Source organism: Doryrhamphus excisus, linkage group LG11 (genome assembly GCF_037039965.1).
Source record: "Doryrhamphus excisus strain RoL-2023G ecotype Guam linkage group LG11, RoL_Dexc_Guam_v1.1, whole genome shotgun sequence".
Taxonomy (NCBI): domain Eukaryota; kingdom Metazoa; phylum Chordata; class Actinopteri; order Syngnathiformes; family Syngnathidae; genus Doryrhamphus; species Doryrhamphus excisus.
Window position 1 is genome coordinate 6,040,128 of NC_136367.1, and position 23,131 is coordinate 6,063,258.

Below are 23,131 nucleotides of genomic sequence, written 5' to 3' on the forward strand. Positions count from 1 at the left end.
AAGCGGTAATATGTCAGACTCCGTGTGTCATCAAATAAAAGGCTAAAATCACCAAACAGCAACATAACACTCAAAAGGTAGCTAGGAAATATACAATACAAGTATCAATTTGTTCGTTTTCTACCACTTATCCTCACAAGGGTTGCTGGAGCCTATCCCAGCTGTCTTCCGGCGAGAGGCGGGGTACACCCTGGACTGGTGGCCAGCCAATCACAGGGCACATATAGACAAACAACCATTCATTGCATTTTGGGTAGAAGTTGTATTTTAAACCGGTATTGGTACTTTCTTGTACATTTCTTAGCTGTCTTTTGAGTGTTAAGCAGCTGTGCGATGAATTTAGACATTCTATCTAAGATGACACTCTTATATTGAGTAATGACGTCCTGCGATGGGTTGATAAGCTCCTTGGGACTTGTAGCTCGTGATTGGCTCCTGTCAATAAAGGGCTGCCTGATTCAATACGCCATTTTATGACGTGGATGCCGCTTATAGCCTGGTACTGCTCATATATGTACAAATGTGTTTTTCTCTCAGTACTCCGCTTCCATTCTCATGTTAAAGTGCTGAGCGATCCACTTCCAGTCGAAAGTTCTGCCTGCCTGCAGGAATTCTACAGCTTATCCTGGATTAACGTCGATGCGGAAGAAAAGGTATACAAGTTAAGATGCCGATACACGGAACACTGAGAAAAGCACCGTCGTTATATAAACACGAGTTTGTGCCTGATTTGGATTTCTCTTTCTGCAAATGTCCTTGACTCTCTCACACGTGGCCCAGAGGAAAGAATCCCAAGCATAACTTTGAATCGATGTGATTATGATAACAGATAAAAAACCAGTTGAGCTTTTTAATAAACGACTTGCGTAACCGTATTTGTATTATATTATAGCGTTCTCTTTAAGATGTTGTTTCTTCTGGGACTTATGTAACTTCTGGATGTGTCAGGTGGGTCCTTGTAGAACTTTTACAACGCTGCGTCTGGCCACCGTTCTCATATTTGGGAACGATCTCCTTCGTTCAAAACGTGAAGGAAACCATGTCTTTGTAAAAGATGGATTTGTCTCGGGAGCTGGAACGATCCACCGTCAGGTTCTACGTGCACACGCATAAACCGTACACACGTGTACGTACAATCAGTGTTGTGTTTAACGGGCCAGTCATGCAAGGTAAGGAGGTAATTGTTACGTAATCTATACTGCGTGGACATTACATAACGAGGAGAGGGCCAAGGTTTGGAGGACACACCTTTGAGATGAACCAGATGGAGGAACACACTGGATTCATTCAGCTCCAAGGAGGTCCCACATGTCCCGTCCACGGGGATTTTGTTGGTGTGCTGGTGCCGTTTGGATCGCTGCCGAGCACCAAAGAGATTCTTCAAAGAACTCAAAAGAAATGTGTCCCGATTAGAAATGGCGTATCCCCGTGTTGGACACAATCATAACAAAGCTGTCGCTAATATTGGATTTTAAAGCGTGATGATCATTATCTATCGGCCTGGAGTCTGGGCTTCCCTGCTTAGATGAAGATGATGGATGGATGAGTTGGTTATCCACCATTCAGGATTCATAGCTCTGCAAATTTTTCATCTCATCAAGTTGGAATCATTGGAAAAATCAGTACTAATACAAGTAAAATGTTCAAAATACACCAAGTACTGTTACTAAGGCCACATTTCTCACATGTTTATATCTTCATGCTTCACTGATCATGTTTTTGTCAGTGTATTTATTTATTTATTTATATGTTTATTTATTACATTTCTGCCATGTTTATATCTCCATGCTTCACTGATGATGGTTTTTCAGTTTATGTATTTATGTGTTTATGTATTTATTTATTTATTTATTTATTTATTTATTTATTTATTTATTTATTTATTTATTTATCTATGTATTTATTTATTTATGTATTTATCTATTTATTTATTTATTTATTACATTCCTGCCATTTTTATATATTCATGCTTCACTGATAAGGTTTTTGTCAGTTTATTGATATTTTTAATTTTTAATTTTTAATTTTTAATTTTTAATTTTTAATTTTTAATTTTTAATTTTTAATTTTTAATTTTTAATTTTTAATTTTTCGTTTTTGATTTTACATTTTTAATTTTTAATTTTTAATTTTTAATTTTTAATTTTTAATTTTTAATTTTTAATTTTTAATTTTTAATTTTTTATTTTTTATTTTTTATTTTTTATTACATTATTTATTGCATTTGCCATGTTTATATCTTCATGCTTCACTGATAATGTATTATTATTTATTATTTATTATTTATTATTTATTATTTATTATTTATTATTTATTATTTATTATTTATTATTTATTATTTATTATTTATTATTTATTATTTATTATTTATTATTTATTATTTATTATTTATTATTTATTATTTATTATTTATTATTTATTATTTATTCATCAAACATACATTTTGTTGACACTTTGTTCGGCAGTCTTTGAACGCACCATAGTTGTGTGCCACACTACAACTCAGTACTGCTGATTTGTTTATTTTATTTGTTTATTTTCTCACAATAAGATGACAGAATGACATAACGATGAAGAGAAATCACTAGACGACTAGATTTAGAGTCTTACTCTAATCTAATGAAAATGAATAAATAATACATTTCCCCAAGCTTGTCATAATGTGGCTCAGTGGTGCGTATGGCCTCCATATGCCAGTATGACTCCCCATGCAGATAGCCATCTTACCCCTTGATGATTGCCCTTTGGCGGCCCTTTTTACCTCTTATGGTGTCCCCGTATCTCTTCCACATTCTTGACCGTATCCGCTCGGAAGCACGGCAAAACCTGCGGCCACCTTTTGGATGAACTCTAACCGCAGCAAATGAAAAACTGGACACGATAAGTTGCTCAGCTCCCGCAGTACTACCACTTCCTTTTTTACAAATACACTTCCAGCATGGAATACTTCTAATCTTTACCCTCCAGGCAGAACGTCCTTTGTTTCAATCCGCAGGAGGCCCAACATCAATGATGCACCTAAATCTAGGAATCTCTGCATTCCTTCTTTTTTTTAAATGTGATATCTTTTAAAGCTTTAGGGCAGACTGCTATTAAATGTGGCTTTCCCTCCCATTGAGATGCTCTAAGCTTGGGGGCTCTGGGGGATGAGGAGCAGATGCTAGAGGGAACATCGGGTACTGGACCAGCCGAGGGAAAGATGACAGATCATCTCCCAGCTCTTCACACAGAGAGGACTTGGCTGCAGATGACCAAAACGTATCCCAGCAGGCATCTTCTGGAATTTGTATATACATATGAAAGCATATTTAGTGTGTATTTACAATTTCACCAACTTTTATTCCTTAGTCTAAGTAAAGTATAAAGTATAGTCGTCTGTGTGCATAAGAGAACGTTACATGGTGCGTTGAAGAACTGTCAAGCAATGTGGGACAAATTGCTACTCACATTAAATATTAAAAAACTAAATACAAATATTTTTAATACAACAATGTATCCAAACAACTAATTCTTTGCCACAAAAATATTTACATCCCTACTTATAGATAAAAACGTATTTCTATCTGCGATTAAATGTGACTAATTTTAAGTGAACTATGGACAAAGTAATTAATCACATTTAATTATAAACGATAGAAGAAAGAAGATAGTTCACTCATAATTAAATATTTTATGATTAAATGTGATTAATTACTTTGTCCATGGTTCACTCATAATTAAATCTTTTTTGATTAAATGTGATTAATTATTTTGTCCATAGTGCACTCATAATTAAATCTTTTATGATTAAATGTGATTAATTACTTTGTCCATAGTTCACTCATAAATAAATCTTTTATGATTAAAAGTGATTAATTACTTTGTCCATAGTTCACTCATAATTAAATCTTTTATGATTAAATGTGATTAATTATTTTGCCCATAGTTCACTCATAATTAATCACATTTAATCGCAGATAGAAATATGTTTTTATCTATAAGTAGGGATGTAAATAGTTTTGTGGCAAACAATTAATTGTTTGGATACATTGTTGTATTAATATAATTAATTAATTAATTAAAATATATGTATTTATAAATTCCTACAGTTTTTGAATATTTAATGTGAGTAGCAATTTGTCCCACATTGCTTGGCGGTTCTTCAACGCACCATGTAACGTTCTCCCATGCACATAGACGACTATACTTTATACTTTACTCAGACTAAGGGATAAATGTTGGTGAAATTGTAAATACACACTAAATATACTTTCATATGTATATACCAATTCCAAAAGATGCCTGCTGGGATACATTTTGGTCATCTGCTGCCAAGTCCTCTCTGTGTGAAAAGCTGGGGGACTGTGATCAATTACTTTGTCCATAGTTCACTCATAATTAATCCCAGTTAAATATTTTAATCGATGAACAACCCTATTTTTTACAGTATCTGTATGCTTCAATGACAATGTTTTTTTCATCACTTGGTTCAGCGGTCCTTGAACGCACCATTGTTGTGCAAAAAGTGAAAGTTTTCCGACTAAATAGAGGCCAACGTGGCGGTTCTTTAACTTGAAAACACACCTCTACCTGTGCCCAATCTCAGGAGGCATCCAGTTTATGGCCGAGTGTTAAAAAAAATCAACACAGCATCTCAATTGCTCGTGGATTTTCGCCATTCGCTGGTGGTCCTTGAACGTCTACTGTATTCATCCGTGACGGCACACGTGTTGACGCACTGAGGCACACGCTGATTTACAAACACCCTCGTTGTTCCTCGTGACGTTTACACACTTTGCCCAACAAGTGGCGTGTGAAAGAGGCAACGATCTGACATTAAAAAGCCACTTCCTGTATGCAACATTCGGATGCATAGGAAGAGGACAGGGACCAAAGTCAACCTGTCAATCATTTTCTGTTCACTGTTCATTGACTGTTTCCTTAGCATTTGATATTCTATGCTCACATCTGTCGCCTGTCTGAAGTCTTTCCTGTCTCGTACGGAGTTTGTCGTTCCTTAAAATATGACTAAAAACATCCCAGACACCCACAGCACAACTCTGGCTGATAAAGCATCGGGGTTGAGATGTTCCAACAACTCATTCAGTAAGTACAATCCCTTCCCTAGCGGTAGAAGCCACGCTGACGTGGACCTTCAAGTACTTCAATCAAGTAGTAGAAAGCAGACGTGTTGATTGAAATACTAGCAGAGCGATGAATTGGATTAGTGAAGGATAAATATTAACATCTCTAAGGTGTCATTCTCAGGTTATATCCACACGTACTTGCAGTCTCATGGAACCGTTTTTTCATTTTTTAATGCTTACATTTATTCCTCCATTTTAGGGTTTGAGCCAAGTGGGCCCCAAAAGGAGCCACGCCCCCAACGCTGCACATTTAATGATCAGACGCCATTCTTTACATTTTATACTTGATGTTTTGTGGTTTAAAAACTTCACAATTGCACTCAATGAAATTATAAACGCAACCTCATGACCCGTTTTGGCGTGGCCTTTTATTGTGGCCAGTCTGAGACATATAGGACGTGGGCAGTAATGCTGACATGCCATTGAGGTGGATGAATTATCTTGGCGAAACGTTCCATCCATCATCCATCATCCATCCATCAATCATCCATTCATCCATCCATCATCCATCCATCCATCGTCCATCATCCATTCATCCATCCATCCATCATCCATCCGTTCATCCATCATCCATTCAACCATCCATCCATCATCCATCCATCCATCGTCCATCATCCATCATCCATTCAACCATCCATCCATCATCCATCCGTTCATCCATCATCCATTCATCCATCCATCCATCATCCATTCAACCATCCATCCATCATCCATCATCCATCATCCATCATCCATCCATCCATCATCCATCCATCCACCATCCATCCATCCATCCATCCATCATCCATCATCCATCATCCATCATCCATCCATCATCCATCCATCCACCATCCATCCATCATCCATCATCCATCATCCATCATCCATCATCCATCCATCCATCATCCATCATCCATCCATCCATCATCCATCCATCCATCATCCATCCATCATCCATCCATCATCCATCATCCATCATCCATCATCCATCATCCATCATCCATCCACCATCCATCATCCATCATCCATCATCCATCATCCATCCATCCATCATCCATCCATCATCCATCCATCATCCATCATCCATCATCCATCATCCATCATCCATCATCCATCATCCATCCACCATCCATCCATCCATCATCCATCATCCATCATCCATCCATCCACCATCCACCATCCATCCATCCATCATCCATCCATCATTCATCCATCCATCCATCATCCATCATCCATCATCCATCATCCATCATCCATCCATCCACCATCCATCCATCCATCCATCCATCCATCATCCATTCATCATTCATCCATCCATCATCCATCCATCATCCATCATCCATTCAACCATCCATCCATCATCCATCAATCATCCATCCATCATCCATCCATCATCCATTCAACCATCCATCCATCCATCCATCCATCCATCCATCCATCCATCATCCATCCATCCATCATCCATCATCCATCATCCATCATCCATCATCCATCATCCATCATCCATCCATCCATCCATCCATCATCCATCCATCCATCCATCATTCATCCATCCATCCATCTATCATCCATCCATCCATCCATTCATCCATCCAAACCTGTTGACAACCTTCTACATACATGTGTTTAGTATTACTAGAGCCCTCTAGACATACAATAAAGTTGTAAAATAAAGTTTGTATTTTTTGTACAGTGTAAAGAATGTGTTATGAAAAATAACCTTGTTGCTTTGTGATGTATTTTTACAATATTTTTGTGTTTTTCGGATCATTTATGTTGATAGTGGAAATTAGATTTACAGGACAAAATCTATCATGTCCATTACAGACATAACACATGTGTCCTAGTTACTAATAACACCAGCTAGAAATATGGCGGCTGCCTCCAGTTGTCAATGTTTGCATGACCTTCCCATCCATCTTCCCTGTCCTTCTCCCTCTTCTCTTCGCCATGAGACATTTGGGAGGCTGTTTTGTGTCTACAGCTAACTACTACTCGTACAGCTACTTGTACTTCATTCTGTCTGGAGCGTTGTTATGCAATGACATCATAAGCAAACGGTGAATTCTCACAACTTGGAGTGACCTCTCAGTCCTGGGCTTGACCTACATTCCGTCTCATCATCACGCTGTGGCGTGCGGTCGGGGCCAGCGAGGCCTTCTCTGCTGGCCTAAACCAGATCGGGAGCGCTGACCTACATTTACAAATTCAATGGTAGTGTTTGCTCCATGAACGTGGAGTCCTGTCATCCTGACAGTCTGTTATCTTTACGTTGGAGAAGGTCTCTTGACTGCTTTTTCCTGTCCATGATGTCATGAAAACCCAGGACTTTCACTTTCGTTCTGTACATAGATCACATTCGGTGGTCCTACTGTTGGCACCTCATTAAAAAGTCAGTTCTTCATCAAAACGCTGGTAGACAGTGTTTTGCTGAGAGTGGGCAACCACAACTCATGCTAACTAGATTTTAGTTGCCTATGTAGTTGTTGTGAACGACGATGACTGAAGCGACATCCAGATGGTTGCTATAGCACTGCTGGTAACGGTGACAGGGTTGTTTTGAAATAGTAATTACCGTAAATTCTGGTGGAAAATCGGCTACTTTTGCCTTAAACTTCAATAAAAACTTGAATTAAACTTAAACTTACATAGCGGTGCGGCTAATTAGTGATGGTTTATATAATGAAAGGCAATGAAAGTGTCATCTTACAATGCTAAAATCATCACACAGCAACTTAACGCTCAAAAGGTAGCTAGGAAATATACAGTACCAGTACCATTATAAGTTTCAAATTGAAAAACGATTTTTTAGCTACTTTTTGAATATTAATTGGTTGACAAGTTTTTTCATAGCTTGTGATTGGCTATTTTATTTATTTTATTATATTTCATTAATTAGTGATGGTTTATATACAGTACTAAACACAGTACTCTTTGGCAGGAGGTAATGAAAGTGTCATCTTGCAATGCTAAAATCATCACACAGCAACTTAACGCTCAAAGGGTAGCTAGGAAATATACAGTACCAGTACCATTATAAGTTTCAAATTGAAAAACGATTTTAGCTACCTTTTGAATGTTAATTGGTTGACAAGTTTTTTCATAGCTTGTGATTGGCTAATTTATTTATTTTATTATATTTTATTAATTAGTGATGGTTTATATACAGTACTAAACACAGTACTCTTTGGCAGGAGGTAATGAAAGTGTCATCTTACAATGCTAAAATCATCACACAGCAACTTAACGCTCAAAAGTTAGCTAGGAAATATACAGTACCAGTACCATTATAAGTTTCAAATTGAAAAAAGTTTTTTTTAGCTACCTTTTGAATGTTAATTGGTTGACAAGTTTTTTCATAGCTTGTGATTGGCTACCTGGTCCTCATGGACCATACCATTTTATGATGTGGGTATGTGCGGCTAATTAGTGATGGTTTATATACAGTGCTAAACACAGTACTCTTTGGCAGGAGGTAATGAAAGTGTCATCTTACAATGCTAAAATCATCACACAGCAACTTAACGCTCAAAAGGTAGCTAGGAAATATACATTACCAGTACCATTATAAGTTTCAAATTGAAAAACGATTTTTTTTAGCTACATTTTGAATGTTAATTGGTTGACAAGTTTTTTCATAGCTTGTGATTGGCTACCTGGTCCTCATGGACCATACCATTTTATGATGTGGGTATGTGCGGCTAATTAGTGATGGTTTATATACAGTGCTAAACACAGTACTCTTTGGCAGGAGGTAATGAAAGTGTCATCTTACAATGCTAAAATCATCACACAGCAACTTAACGCTCAAAAGGTAGCTAGGAAATATACATTACCAGTACCATTATAAGTTTCAAATTGAAAAACGATTTTTTTTAGCTACATTTTGAATGTTAATTGGTTGACAAGTTTTTTCATAGCTTGTGATTGGCTACCTGGTCCTCATGGACCATACCATTTTATGATGTGGGTATGTGCGGCTAATTAGTGATGGTTTATATACAGTGCTAAACACAGTACTCTTTGGCAGGAGGTAATGAAAGTGTCATCTTACAATGCTAAAATCATCACACAGCAACTTAACGCTCAAAAGGTAGCTAGGAAATATACATTACCAGTACCATTATAAGTTTCAAATTGAAAAACGATTTTTTTTAGCTACATTTTGAATGTTAATTGGTTGACAAGTTTTTTCATAGCTTGTGATTGGCTACCTGGTCCTCATGGACCATACCATTTTATGACATGGGTATGTGCAGCTTGTAAAACAATCACTTACTTCTGCGTAATCAAGAACCTAAATGATCATTTACCCAAACGGTATGTAACCGGATGTACGGCTTCAGCTTGACAGCTTCAGTTGACCGCCGTAATGAACTAGTGGGTGGTCCACACCCTCCACTGTCATGGTAGCTCATTAGGGGACATTTTGCAAAAAGTGTTTTTTTTCTGTAAAACCTTTTGATTGTGCAAATGTTGAGCCAAAGAGTGACAAGACACAAGAAGCAGCCAGGCTGACGTCATTTTATCCTGCTCAAGCGCTAAATGAGGGCTTCTAAGCATCATTTCCTGCCTGTGAGCACAAATAGTCCCAATAAGATGGTCCTTATTAACGAGGGAAATCCAGACTCTGGATAGTCATGAATGTCATAATGAGAATAACAGACAGGACTCGTCATAAAAGATGTTTTCCAGCTTGTTTATTTGTGCGCACTGAGTGGGTGAGATTGTCAGATGAGTCTGGCACCCGAGGAGTGGGGCCTCCCAATATTGACTGTTACGTCAGGGTTCCCATGCAGGGTCAGACCTCACAAAACCTTGGCGCTGCTTTAAAACCCAAAATAACTTAAAACGACATTCCTGTATCCTCCCTGGGAGACACAAGGCAGCCCAAACACGGCGAGGACGTTGGCTTGAACGTCATTCAGCACAACACATGACTGATGCCAGGTGCTAATATGCTAATCACTCACCTGATGTGGTTTAGGGAATTTTTATTGTGTGACTATGCATCTTACCGCTGACGTCTTTTATCTGAAATTTGGATAACAACCATAGAAAAAGGGTCGCGGGGGTCGTTGGAGCCTATCCTAGCTGTCTTCGGACAGGCGGGGTACACCCTGGACTGGTGGCCAGCCAATCACAGGGCACATATAGACAAACAACCATTCACACTCACATTCATACCTATAGACGATTTGGAGTGGCCAATTAACCTAGCATGTTTTTGGAATGTGGGAGGAAACCGGAGTACCCGGAGAAAACCCACGCATGCACGGGGAGAACATGCAAACTCCACACAGAGATGGCCGAGGGTGGAATTGAACTCGTGTCTCCTAGCTGTGAGGTCTGCAGCCCGGTCAGAATTCATAAAAATGGAAAATATATCACCATAAAATCTTTCCTGTTTGCAAATTATATTCTGATAACAAAATATGACATAGAAGCCGCAACATCTGCATGTAACCGCCCACCGTTTGACGACCCTGCACCACCTAAATTTTCCATCTGTATTGTCTACATGAGATGTGTTTACCTTTAACGACCAGTGGTTTAAATGTTGATTTTTTACCATTATAATTATGTAAATTCTCAACCATATTATATAACATGATTAACATTTTCAGTTGACCTCCGAAAACCTCCGATTCTTCCACATGCCATGGAAGCCAGGCAGTGATTGTTGCTTTAATACTATCTATAAACAAGAGGTCAAGGGTACTTGACACGAGACAACCAAATAAACTGAAATATTCTCAAATAACCCAAAATGAAAACAACCTCCAGAGCAGGACCTATAATTAATATTTTCTATGATAATAATAAAAAACAACTAAGGGGTTTGACAGCCAGCTGTCCATCATTCACGCCTTTCGACAAATTAAAGTTTCTGATGAAGCTAACGTTGATGTTTTTGGACTGTGAGAAGGAACCAGAGTACAGTCATCCTTCACCACTTTGAATGACTGACCCCCGGGGCCCTCGTGAGGATAAGCGGTAGAAAATGAATGAAACTGATACTTGTATTATATATTTCTTAGCTACATTTTGAGTGTTAAGTTGCTGTTTGGTGATTTCAGACAAATTATAGTAAGATGCTGATTTGCTGACCCACTTTGTGATTCATCAGTGTTGAATATGCGGAAGGCTTAGATGCTCATTTTTTCATGATGCTCATGATGAGTTACATAAGTTTTAATGATTTCCCCACGCGGAAAATTATTTTTGGCCAAATTTCACATCATCAGAGCATTTTTAATTCCCTACTAAACTGCTCCACTGTTTGACATATTTAATGGGATTTTTCCTTTCCAACTTTCTGCTCCATTTGCTGCTAATTTGATGACATTTTTGCACCACATAGCACCCTTTAGCACTATTTAGCATAGTTACGGTTTTACAATTCAAAGATTAAAAAGCAAAGTATGAGTTTGCCTGTTTAATTTGGGTGTGTTATACAAATACATTCAAAAGAGGTGAAAGTATTTAGCCCTCAGCTGTTTTTTTTTTAATTGCCCTTTGGTACATTCTAAAAATAGAATTTATCAAAACAAAAATCAACAATAATAGTTGGAATATAACAACAAAAATTCCTAATTTTACAAGAATAATCTTATATAATATTACAAGGAACTTAATCACTTTTAATCGTAGATAGAAATATGTTTTTATCTATAAGTAGGGGTGTAAATATTTTTATGGCAAACAATTAGTTGTTTGGATACATTGTTGTATTAAAAATATATGTATTTATAAATTCCTACAGTTTTTGAATATTTAAATGTGATTAATTACTTTGTCCATAGTTCACTCATAATTAATTTTTTTATGATTAAATGTGATTAATTACTTTTTCCATAGTTCACTCATAATTAAATCTTTTATGACTAAATGTGATTAATTACTTTGTCCATAGTTCACTCATAATTAATCACATTTAATCGCAGATAGAAATATGTTTTTATCTATAAGTAGGGATGTAAATAGTTTTGTGGCAAACAATTAATTGTTTGGATACATTGTTGTATTAATATAATTAATTAATTAATTAAAATATATGTATTTATAAATTCCTACAGTTTTTGAATATTTAATGTGAGTAGCAATTTGTCCCACATTGCTTGGCGGTTCTTCAACGCACCATGTAACGTTCTCCCATGCACATAGACGACTATACTTTATATTTTACTCAGACTAAGGGATAAATGTTGGTGAAATTGTAAATACACACTAAATATGCTTTCATATGTATATACCAATTCCAAAAGATGCCTGCTGGGATACATTTTGGTCATCTGCTGCCAAGTCCTCTCTGTGTGAAAAGCTGGGAGACTGTGATCAATTACTTTGTCTATAGTTCACTCATAATTAATCACAGTTAAATATTTTAATCGATGAACAACCCTATTTTTTACAGTATCTGTATGCTTCAATGACAATGTTTTTTTAATCACTTGGTTCAGCGGTCCTTGAACGCACCATTGTTGTGCAAAAAGTGAAAGTTTTCCGACGAAATAGAAGCCAACGTGGCGGTTCTTTAACTTGAAAACACACCTCTACCTGTGCCCAATCTCAGGAGGCATCCAGTTTATGGACGGGTGTTAAAAATAAACATCAACACAGCGTCTCAATTGCTCGTGGATTTTCGCCATTTGCTGGTGGTCCTCGAACGTCTACTGTATTCATCCGTGACGGCACATGTGCTGGAGCACCAGTTTGCATGTTTAATTTGGGTGTGTTATACAAATATATTGAAAAGAGGGGAAAGTATTTAGCCCTCAGCTGTTTTTTTTAATGCCCTTTGGTACATTCTAAAAATAGAATTTATCAAGACAAAAGTCAACAATAATAGTTGGAATATAACAACAAACATGGACAGAATTTCTAGGCGCAGCCAAGGTGTTGAGGGAGTCCGGTTCGGGGGCCTTAGAATCTCATCTCTGCTATTTGCAGATGATGTGGTTCTTATGGCTTCTTCGGGCTGCGACCTTCAGCGTTTACTGGGACGGTTTGCATCTGAGTGTGAAGCGTCTGGGATGAGACTCAGTACCTCCAAATCAGAGGCCATGGTTCTCAGTCGGAAAAGGGTGGAGTGCTCCCTCCGGGTTGGGAATGAGGTCCTGCCCCAGGTGGAGGAGTTTAAGTATCTCGGGGTCTTGTTCACGAGTGAGGGAAAGTGGGAGCGTGAGGTCCACAGACGGATTAGTGCAGCCTCGGCAGTAATGCGGTCACTGTACCGGTGGATCTACGTATGTTCCCACCCTCACCTATGGTCATGAGCTTTGGGTCATGACCGAAAGAATGAGATGGCGGATACAGGCGGCTGAAATGAGTTTCCTCCGTAGGGTAGCTGGACTCAGCCATCCGGGAGGGGCTCAGAGTAGAGCCGCTTCTCCTTCACATCGAGAGGAGTCAGTTGAGGTGGCTCGGGCATCTAGTCCGGATGCCTCCCGGACGCCTCCCTAGTGAGGTGTTCCGGGCATGCCCAGCCGGGAAAAGGCCCCGGGGCAGACCTAGGACACGCTGGAGGGACTATGTCTCACAGCTGGCCTGGGAACGCCTTGGTGTCCTCCCGGTGGAGCTGGAGGAAGTGGCCGGGGACCGGGAAGTCTGGGCTTCCCTACTAAGACTGCTGCCCCCGCGACCCGGACCCGGATAAGTGGAGGAAAATGGATGGATGGATGGATGGATATAACAACAAAAAGTCCTAATTTTACAAGAATAATTTTTGTAATATTACAAGGAACTTGTGGCGTTTTTGAGCAGAAATAATCCTGTCATTAGCCTGCTGCAGCATTCTAATAACTAATAACTAATATAATAACTGACTGGTAACTGTTGCAGTGCAATGTTACATAAGATTTTACATTTTGAACCTAAATAACTGGGAGCAATGGTCCTGCACCGGCAGCTCCAAGTCTTCAGTTCCTCTACTTTGTCACAGAAAACTTTTAAAAAGTACTCTTGTAGTTCGGTTCATTTCTTTTCTGTTTAATCATCCTTTGGTGTTTTTACGGTAAGAAATTTGTAGTGAAATGTCGTCTCATCATCTCGTGAGCCAGACAAGGATGCTTTGGATGAGCTTCTGTCTGGGAGTCGTCTTGATTGTTTGATTTGGACCGAGACTTGGCAGGCGCTGAAAAATAAACAACTGGAGCGATGTTGTGAATCCTGGTTTGTGTGTGGACTTTGCTGGCTTCAGATGGTTGGCTCCGTGTGAAGGGAATGCTTAGAAACCGCCATGAGAAGTAGACCTTTGGTCTTAATGTATGCAGGACAGGTACTTTTATAGACAGAGAGTCTTTGAAACGTGTTGGCAATGGACGGGAATGGCGTTTAAGCTGAATTTATTTGATTATTTTGTGCTTTGTTTGGTTGTCTGCAAGACAAACCGTCTACTGACATCTACAGGACTGGAGAGGAACTGTTTCCTGCTGAACGGTCTGGGTTAGAAGAGACGACGTCACCACTACCTTGACTGTTGTGGCAACACTCACCTTGAATTGTTAACATTAGCAATCATGCTACATGGGGAGGGACGATGGTGGGTCGAATCATCGATTAATCAAGTACCGTAGATTTAGATAGATATTTAGTGCTTGTGTTGCGAGAGAACAATGGCAACTAAAGAGAAAAGGGAAGGTTGCTGGAGCGGGATTTAACCTCATAATGAAAACAGTGACTTTTATTGCAAATGTTTATCCAAAATCAGGGGCTGCACGGCGAGTGCAGTGGCGAGTGGTTAGCACCCGAGTTCCTGAGTTCATTTCTGTGTAGAGTTTGCACGTTCTCCCCGTGCATGCATTGGTTTTAACCTAGCATTAACCTAGCAAAAACATGTTAGGTTAATTAGCGACTCTAAATTGTCCATAGGTATGAATGTGAGTGTGAATGGTTGTTTGTCTATATGTGCCCTGTGATTGGCTGGCCACCAGTCCAGGGTGTACCCCGCCTCTCGCCCGAAGACAACTGGGATAGGCTCCAGCACCCCGCGTGACCCTCGTGAAGAAAAGCGGTAGAAAATGAATGAATGAATGAATGAATGAAAGAATGAAAACAGTGACTTTTATTGCAAATGTTTATCCAAAATCAGGGGCTGCACGGCGGTCAAGTGGTTAGCACGCAGAGACCCAAGTTCAATCCCACCCTCGGCCATCTCTGTGTAGAGTTTGCACGTTCTCCCCGTGCATGTGTTGGGTTTAGCCTAGCATTAGCCTAGCAAAAACATGCTAGGTTAATTAGCGACTCTAAATTGTCCATAGGTATGAATGTGAGTATGAATGGTTGTTTGTCTATATGTGCCCTGTGATTGGCTGGCCACCAGTCCAGGGTGTTCTCCCCGTGCATGCGTGGGTTTTAACCTAGCATTAACCTAGCAAAAACATGCTAGGTTAATTAGCGACTCTAAATTGTCCATAGGAATGAACGTGAGTATGAATGGTTGTTTGTCTATATGTGCCCTGTGATTGGCTGGCCACCAGTCCAGGGTGTACCCCGCCTCTCAGACAGCTGGGATAGGCTCCAGCACCCTGCACGACCCTTGTGAGGATAAGCGGTAGAAAATGAATGAATGTCCAGAATCAGAGAAGAAGCTAGCAGGAGATTTCTTATTTCTGCTTGATTTATTTGATAAATTCCTGTAGTATTTTTCCTGTATTCAATGTTATTCTTTCCTCGAAGAAAACGGATTTTGATTGGGATAAATGAGCCCAAAGTGAGCCAAACATTCCGACATCCAAATGGTTTTATCTCACCTTCGCGTGTAACCGTGCGTGTATTTTTCCACTTGCAGTGTCCATGTTTTTGATTGCATAAACATATCTCCAAAACACATGTCGGCCATGTTTGCGCCACAGCTCCGTACACGAAACATTACCCTCCGCGTGTCCTTGGGCTTCCTCGATTCGTGCTGCAACCCTGCGTCCCTCCGTCGGCACCGCACATCTCCACTGTATGACAACTGTTTACTTTTCACAAAACGTCTCACGAGGTCAGCGCTGAAGTTTAACTTAACGTTTTTGTGAGGGTTCCACTCCGTGCACCTGGCCGCCCCCTCGTCGACCAAAATGGAAAAGGTCCACGCAAACGAGCTCTTGAAATTGTCAGCGACTGTCAAACAAGACGAAACAAAGACGGTCTCCGGCGTATCTGCTCCAAAAATGTCTCCACTTACTGTCCGAGGAATTTCCTCTCCCTCACATGATGAATTTAGGAAAGAGCACTTTCACACATGGGGGTGTTAAGCGGGCGCCTGACTGCTGCTACTAAAACGCTTTTTTTCCACAGAAGATCAAAGTGGAGAGGAAAGGGAGAGAGCAGACTTTCCTGGCTTCCTGGCTAAATGCAGGCGGCTCGATCTTGATGAAGGATGAGAAGGCTGTGCAAGACTCCCTTGTCCAGGAGAAGACAAGATGTCAACCTGAACTGAAGTATGTGAAATCCCCGACACCTCATTGCTCTTTTTACATCACGGCTTTCATGTAAAGTTCAACATCCAATGTTAAAGAGAGATATGCCTTTATTCGTCCCTCAGTGGGGAAATTTGTAGCTGCTGTAGCAGGCTGCCACCAGAGCGGCGCCAACACAGTTAAAGCTTATCCAATTTGGAGCCACACCAATTTTGGGGGCCAAAAAGCAGTTTTAATTCTTAAATATTGTACATATTTGTACATCAGCTCCAATGACTGAGGTCGAGATCAAGTAGTGTAGCAGCAGTAGTCAAGCTTTTTTTCTAAATAAATTTTTGTAAGGCCAATTAATTCTGGAATTTTCCGATAAAATTGTGAAAAAGTGTAAAAAATGTGTTTATTTAATTATTTAATTATTTAATTATTTAATTATTTAATTATTTAATTATTTAATTATTTAATTATTTAATTATTTAATTATTTATTTATTTAATTATTTAATTATTTAATTATTTAAACAACATTTTGTTGGCAATTTCGCTGCTGTGTTATTGTGCAATGACAAAGAAGAAAGAAAGTCTATGTATATTTATTATTTATTATTTATTATTTATTATTTATTATTTATTATTTATTATTTATTATTTATTATTTATTATTTATTATTTATTATTTATTATTTATTATTTATTATTTATTATTTATTATTTATTATTTATTATTTATTATTTATTATTTAAATATTTGATTATTTAAACAACATTTTGTTGGCAATTTCACTGCTGTGTTATTGTGCAATGACAATAAGGAAAGTCTATGTATATTTATTATTTATTATTTATTATTTATTATTTATTATTTATTATTTATTATTTATTATTTATTATTTATTATTTATTATTTATTATTTATTATTTATTATTTATTATTTATTATTTATTATTTATTATTTATTATTTATTATTTATTATTTATTATTTATTTCCTAAATTTAATTTAATTAAAACAACTGAGCATAAAACGTAGTTTACTTCAGCTGTTCAGAGGTGGACCTGCTGGTGCGTTTTGGATCATAGTCCTGCTGTGAAAAACCCAGGTTGTTCAGTTTGAGGTCACCAACATATGCCCAGCATTCTCCTTGGGAATTTTTTCTCATCTCGGGACATCTTCCAAGTCCTGAAGCAGCAAAATAGCCCCAGACCGTCACACTACCACCACCATATTTTACTTTTAGTATGATGTTCTTGTCTGAAAAGCTGACACTGATCTTAACTGAGGCCTGTAGCTCTTTGGATGTTGTTGTGGGGTCTTTTGTGACCTCTTGGATGAGTTGTCGTTGCGCCCTTGGGGTCATTTTGTTTGGTCTGCTTCTCCTGGGAAGGTTTACCACTGTTCAGTGTTTTTGCCATTTGTGGGTAATGGCTCTCGCTGTGGTTTGCTGGAGTCCCAAAGCTTTAGAAACGGCTTTATGACCTTTTCTACGCTGATGGAGCACAATGAATCTCCACAAAGTTATGTTGTCGGTTTGGATTTTTTTCTCCCTTAATAGTAAAATATTTCATTTCGGCTCTAAATTTAGCAAAAACCCAAATAATTCAGAAGTTCTACGAACTCCAATTTTACTTATCGCTTACTCCCAGTGTGACTTTATTTTGGCGGGGGACATCAGGAAATGCTCTTTACCTGGCATTGTCTTATTATGATTAATGACAATGCTTTGATTGTCCCACCCACTCTCAGATCAATCAATCAAATCAAGCAACAATGAAGCAAAACAGAAGCAAAGTTTGGCTACCTTTAGCCGAGCTCTCCATGTCTGGCCAGAAATGGAGGAAGTGTCCGTGAGAACAAAGCACATGCGTGGTGTTTATTTCCAGCATCTGGACGACTGTTCCCGTGTGGATTCTGACAAAGCTAAAAGTGATAGCCAGGTAGGCTTGCTATTCACAAATGGAGGCTCTGCTGCGACAATAAACACATGGCTAACACTATCAGAAGAATGTATCGCTAGCTGGTCTCAGGGGTGGCCTTCACTGCCAAGATGATGTCACCCACTAGACTAGACTAGACTAGACTAGACTAGACTAATTCCTTCTTGTGAGGTATTTGAGCAGGCATCCATAAAGACTTCATTGGGTATCGGAGCAGTAGCCCTGCTTCAGTATTACATAACGCCTTACCGATTGATTCTAAATCAGGGGTGTCAAACACGTGGCCCGCGGGCCACATGTGGCCCGCAGGACACTAGTTTGAGGCCCCCGCCTTGATATGAAGGTTTAATGTTAGTGCGGCCCGCGCAAGTTTGATATGGATGCTGTATGGTATCATGTACGCAGAAAAAATGATTACGTTTGATTAATGTTCATGTTAAAGGTTAAATAACTGTTAATAGTTATCCTCCCTATCCGTGTGGAAGTGGTAAGTTTTTGTCCATTTAAGATTAAAGGAAATAACTTGAAGGCTACCGTTGAGGTTGCTAGCTCTCTAGTTTGCGAGTTAGCATGTGTCTCAAGACGTGACGTTGGTGTTGAGTTTTAGCTCGCCGTCCTTTTTTATTTGGGATATATCACAGATTACTGTGTCTGTTGTGAGATAATTCATACCTTCAATTAAAATTGTTGTTCCGGAGACCAAATCTCTTCCGAATGCCTTGCGTATATATTTGAGTTATTTAGATATTTTAAGGGGCTAAATAAGGGTATGCAGTACATGTACTATAAAGTATGATGAAGCCAAACTGTTCCCAAACCGTTTCGGTGGTACCCGCTTCCAGAAATATTTTATTCAAGCCCCTCAACGTAATGGTATACTTCCTTTCTCATTTTTAAACGGCACCACACCAATCCGCCCAGAGGTCCAACTTCCACATTACTGTATAAATCCAGCCCAAAAAAGTACGAGTTCCGTGCAGAAATAAAGAAATGGCAGGTATTCCGGAATGCCGACTGCTAATCAACCTCAACCAACCCAGCTCACGGCAGCTTCTCGTGCCAGGCAGTTAGCAGCAATGAGACGTGAGCTTTCCAGCACTTTCCCGAGATTGTTTCCTATGAGAAATTTCCTGACAAGCATCTGGACATAGCTGCATTCATGCAGTGGATTTCTCTTGGAGATGAAGAAGTTTATAGCCGGAAGAATAAGTGACACTTCTGTGGCTTTCCTGCTGTGAAAGCTGTAAGCGTTAAATTTAAATGAGATCCTGTCAACCCCCACATTTATTTTTCCATGTATAAAACCTGAGTGGTTTCCTATCAGACCCACTGTGGATGTGTTGTCTGCACAGTAAAAAACATTGTTGGGGCTGTGGGTGGGGAAGATCTAGTGGTAGTAAAACGGGAGAAAAAGACTGGACTGATAATAGAGCCCTGTGGGACGCAAGTGTTAAGGCCCCTGTCTTCCATGCCTTGTTAAGGAATTATAAGCCGTACCACTTGGTTGGAAACAGTGGACAAAATAGAAGTGTTTGTGTGACTGACATTCCTAAAGTCTTATGCAACCATTTCATAATGTTACTGACTCTCTAAACGAAACACCAAAAAACAGTACAGTGAAACCTCAGTTAGCATCCACCCTGGTTAGCATGTTTTTTGGTTAACGTTAGTAATGTACGCCAGTGGCGTCATTAGGCCTATTTTAATTTTAATTTTAATTTTAATTTTAATTTTAATTTTAATTTTAATTTTAATTTTAATTTTAATTTTAATTTTAATTTTAATTTTAATTTTAATTTTAATTTTAATTTCAATTTCAATTTCAATTTCAATTTCAATTTCAATTTCTATTTCTATTTCTATTTCTATTTCTATTTCTATTTCTATTTCTATTTCTATTTCTATTTCTATTTCTATTTCTATTTGTATTTGTATTTGTATTTGTATTTGTATTTGTATTTGTATTTGTATTTGTATTTCTATTTCTATTTCTATTTCTATTTCTATTTCTATTTTTATTTTTATTTTTATTTTATTAGTTATCCCCCCTAAATAAATTGGTATTTTTATTTATTTATTTTTATTACAAAAAAAATATCTGACAAACATTATATAATAGGGCAAAAACAGGCTAATAAGCCAATAAGCAGGCTAATACTACTGCTACTAGTAGTACTAGTAATAATCAGAAGAAGAATAATGATGATAGTAAAAATAATAATAGGCTACTTAATTAAAATAAAATAAAATATAATAAAATAAAATAAAATAAAATAAAATAAAATAAAATAAAATAAAATAAAATAAAATAAAATAAAATAAAATAAAATAAAATAAAATAAAATAAAATAAAATAAAATAAAATAAAATAAAATAAAATAATTGATCACTGTCCACTGGACAGAATGGTTGCAGAGCTTGAGCAGTGGTTTTGCAGTGTAGATTGTGTGTACTTGTGTACATTTAATGGTGGCCTAAAACAATTGAGTATCTCTACTAAATCTGCCCAAAAGGAAAAGGGAAAGTTATATCCCGGTTTTTGTTCCTTATTTGTTTTTTGGATTTTTTTTTGAATGTCTACTACTCCCCCCTACCACCCTGATGTACGCCACAATTTGGCCTTTATTTACGTGCATTGTCCAGTTAACGTACAATATGATGCAACTTAAGAAGTGACAGTTCCCAATAATAACTCATGGCAAAACAGGAAGGTGTTGATCTCTCTGCCATATTGTGTCTTTGGGAATTGTCAGGTCATGTATAACGTCTTCAATGAAGGTAAATGTATTCATTTCAAATGGTTTTCTGCATATAAAACTACACTTGTAAACTACACTTTCTGTAACCAATGAGTTGGATGTACATTATTCCTTATGGGAAAATTGATTTGGTTTAAGTCAGACCTGACGGAACAAATGAACACTAACCAAGGTGCCACTGTAATATTTCAACACAGTGACTTTTAGACATAATATCTTTGTTGGGACTTGTGTGTAGTGCCTTGTGTGTGTGTGTGTGTGCCCAAAATGAACATTCCTCCTGCCTTTCCAAAACAAGATGAGAAGTGTGGATTGTGGAAGGCAGCAGCCAGGATTGTTGCCAGAGAGAACAAAAGTCCTGTTGTGTCTCTGCTCGGGTTTGTGTTTCTCCTGTAGTATTTGTGGGCATATCTGGCAGAGTGCAAGGCTACCATAGACGTGACATATTATTTGTGTTAATGAAGAGTTTTCATCTTGTTTTTGCACATAGCCAGGAATTTAAATGGCATGCATGGAGACTTATTGAATAGATGACGAGGGCAGGCATTCGTCCATTATTTTGCACATGGGTGACTCACTGAAGTCAAAAGGGTTCATTTTCCCAAAACAAGGCCTATGTAATATTTAACAGAAGTGAGAAATATATTGGTTGCACGTTGACCGCCCCCCCACCGGTTTTTATCCATTGTCTGTTTCTGCTCCAGCGGTACATCAGATATTAAACTTGGGATGATCACACGTCATATCTGGCCTGAGAAACAAGTTCCATGTCAAAAAATATTCCATCATTAAGGTGATAGTTGAAGACTACATGAATGTTGTTCCTCCTAAGGTAGAATAAATACCAATATGATGTTTAATTTCAAAATATATAAAAAAACAACCATCGAGCATTGGGTCCCATGATCAATTGGACCCTGTTTTTGCATCCCTGCATAGAGTACCAAGCTGGAGGTGCATATTGTAGTGCGGTAAATATGACTTTTATTAGCAGTAACATCCTTGCCTTAGAGCAGGGGTCTCAAACACGCGGCCCGCGGGCCAAATGTGGCCCGCAGGACACTAGTTTGAGGCCCCCGCCTTGATATGAAAGTTTAATGTTTGATATGGATGCTGTATGGTATCATGTACCCAGAAAAAATTATTACGTTTGATTAATGTTCATGTTAAAGGTTAAATAACTGTTAATAGTTATCCTCCCTATCCGTGTGGAAGTGGTAAGTTCTTGGCTATTTAAGTTTAAAAGAAATAACTTGAAGGCTACCGTTTAGGTCGCTAGCTCTCTAGTTTGCGAGTTAGCATGTGTCTCAAGACCCTGCAGTTGCGCAATATGTTGTAAATAAAAAGAGTATAAATGTGACTATAGTCGTGTTTTGTCATGTCTACAGGGCTCTAATAATGCTTTGTTCATTTTAATTTGAAAAAATAATTTTTCCACCCACCAACTATATGTGGTTTCTTGAGTTTTTATTATTTGCCGTTTTATTATTATTATATTTATTTTTTCCTGATTGATTGATTTTCTTTATTCTTGATCTTATTTTGTGTAGAAAAATAAAAAGTAAGATATTTGAGAACAGTGGAATGTTTTATCAGAGCTTTTCTCGTAGAAAATCGGAACCAAAGCAAAGTTTATTCATTTTTCTGTTTTTAATAAATGCGTTTTGTTTTGTTTTTTTGGAAAACCTGATGCGGCCCAGTCTCACCCAGACCCTAGCTCCAGTGGCCCCCGGTAAATTGAGTTTGAGACCCCTGCCTTAGAGCATCCTAATTATGCTGTGTAATACCATGGATGTTGCTGGGTGTGAAGTGTAGTAAATGTGTGCGTTTGGATCCAGCACAGACATGTGAGTCACACGGACTGCTGACTACCAGGCAAATATTTATACGATCCTCTGGCAGCATCTTTGACCTACTTAGAGTTGATG

At 38.2% G+C, this 23,131-nt stretch overlaps 1 protein-coding gene across 1 annotated transcript in view; it reads left to right on the forward strand.

The window, feature by feature from the left end:
- LOC131131678 (acyl-coenzyme A thioesterase 2, mitochondrial-like) overlaps positions 1-18,830 on the forward strand; it is a 294,081-nt gene extending 275,251 nt beyond the window's left edge. The window contains exon 5 of the transcript XR_013629381.1: positions 18,788-18,830. The gene's annotated coding sequence lies outside the window, so the exon portion shown is untranslated. The remainder of the gene's footprint in view (positions 1-18,787) is intronic.
- The last annotated feature ends 4,301 nt before the right edge of the window (positions 18,831-23,131 follow it).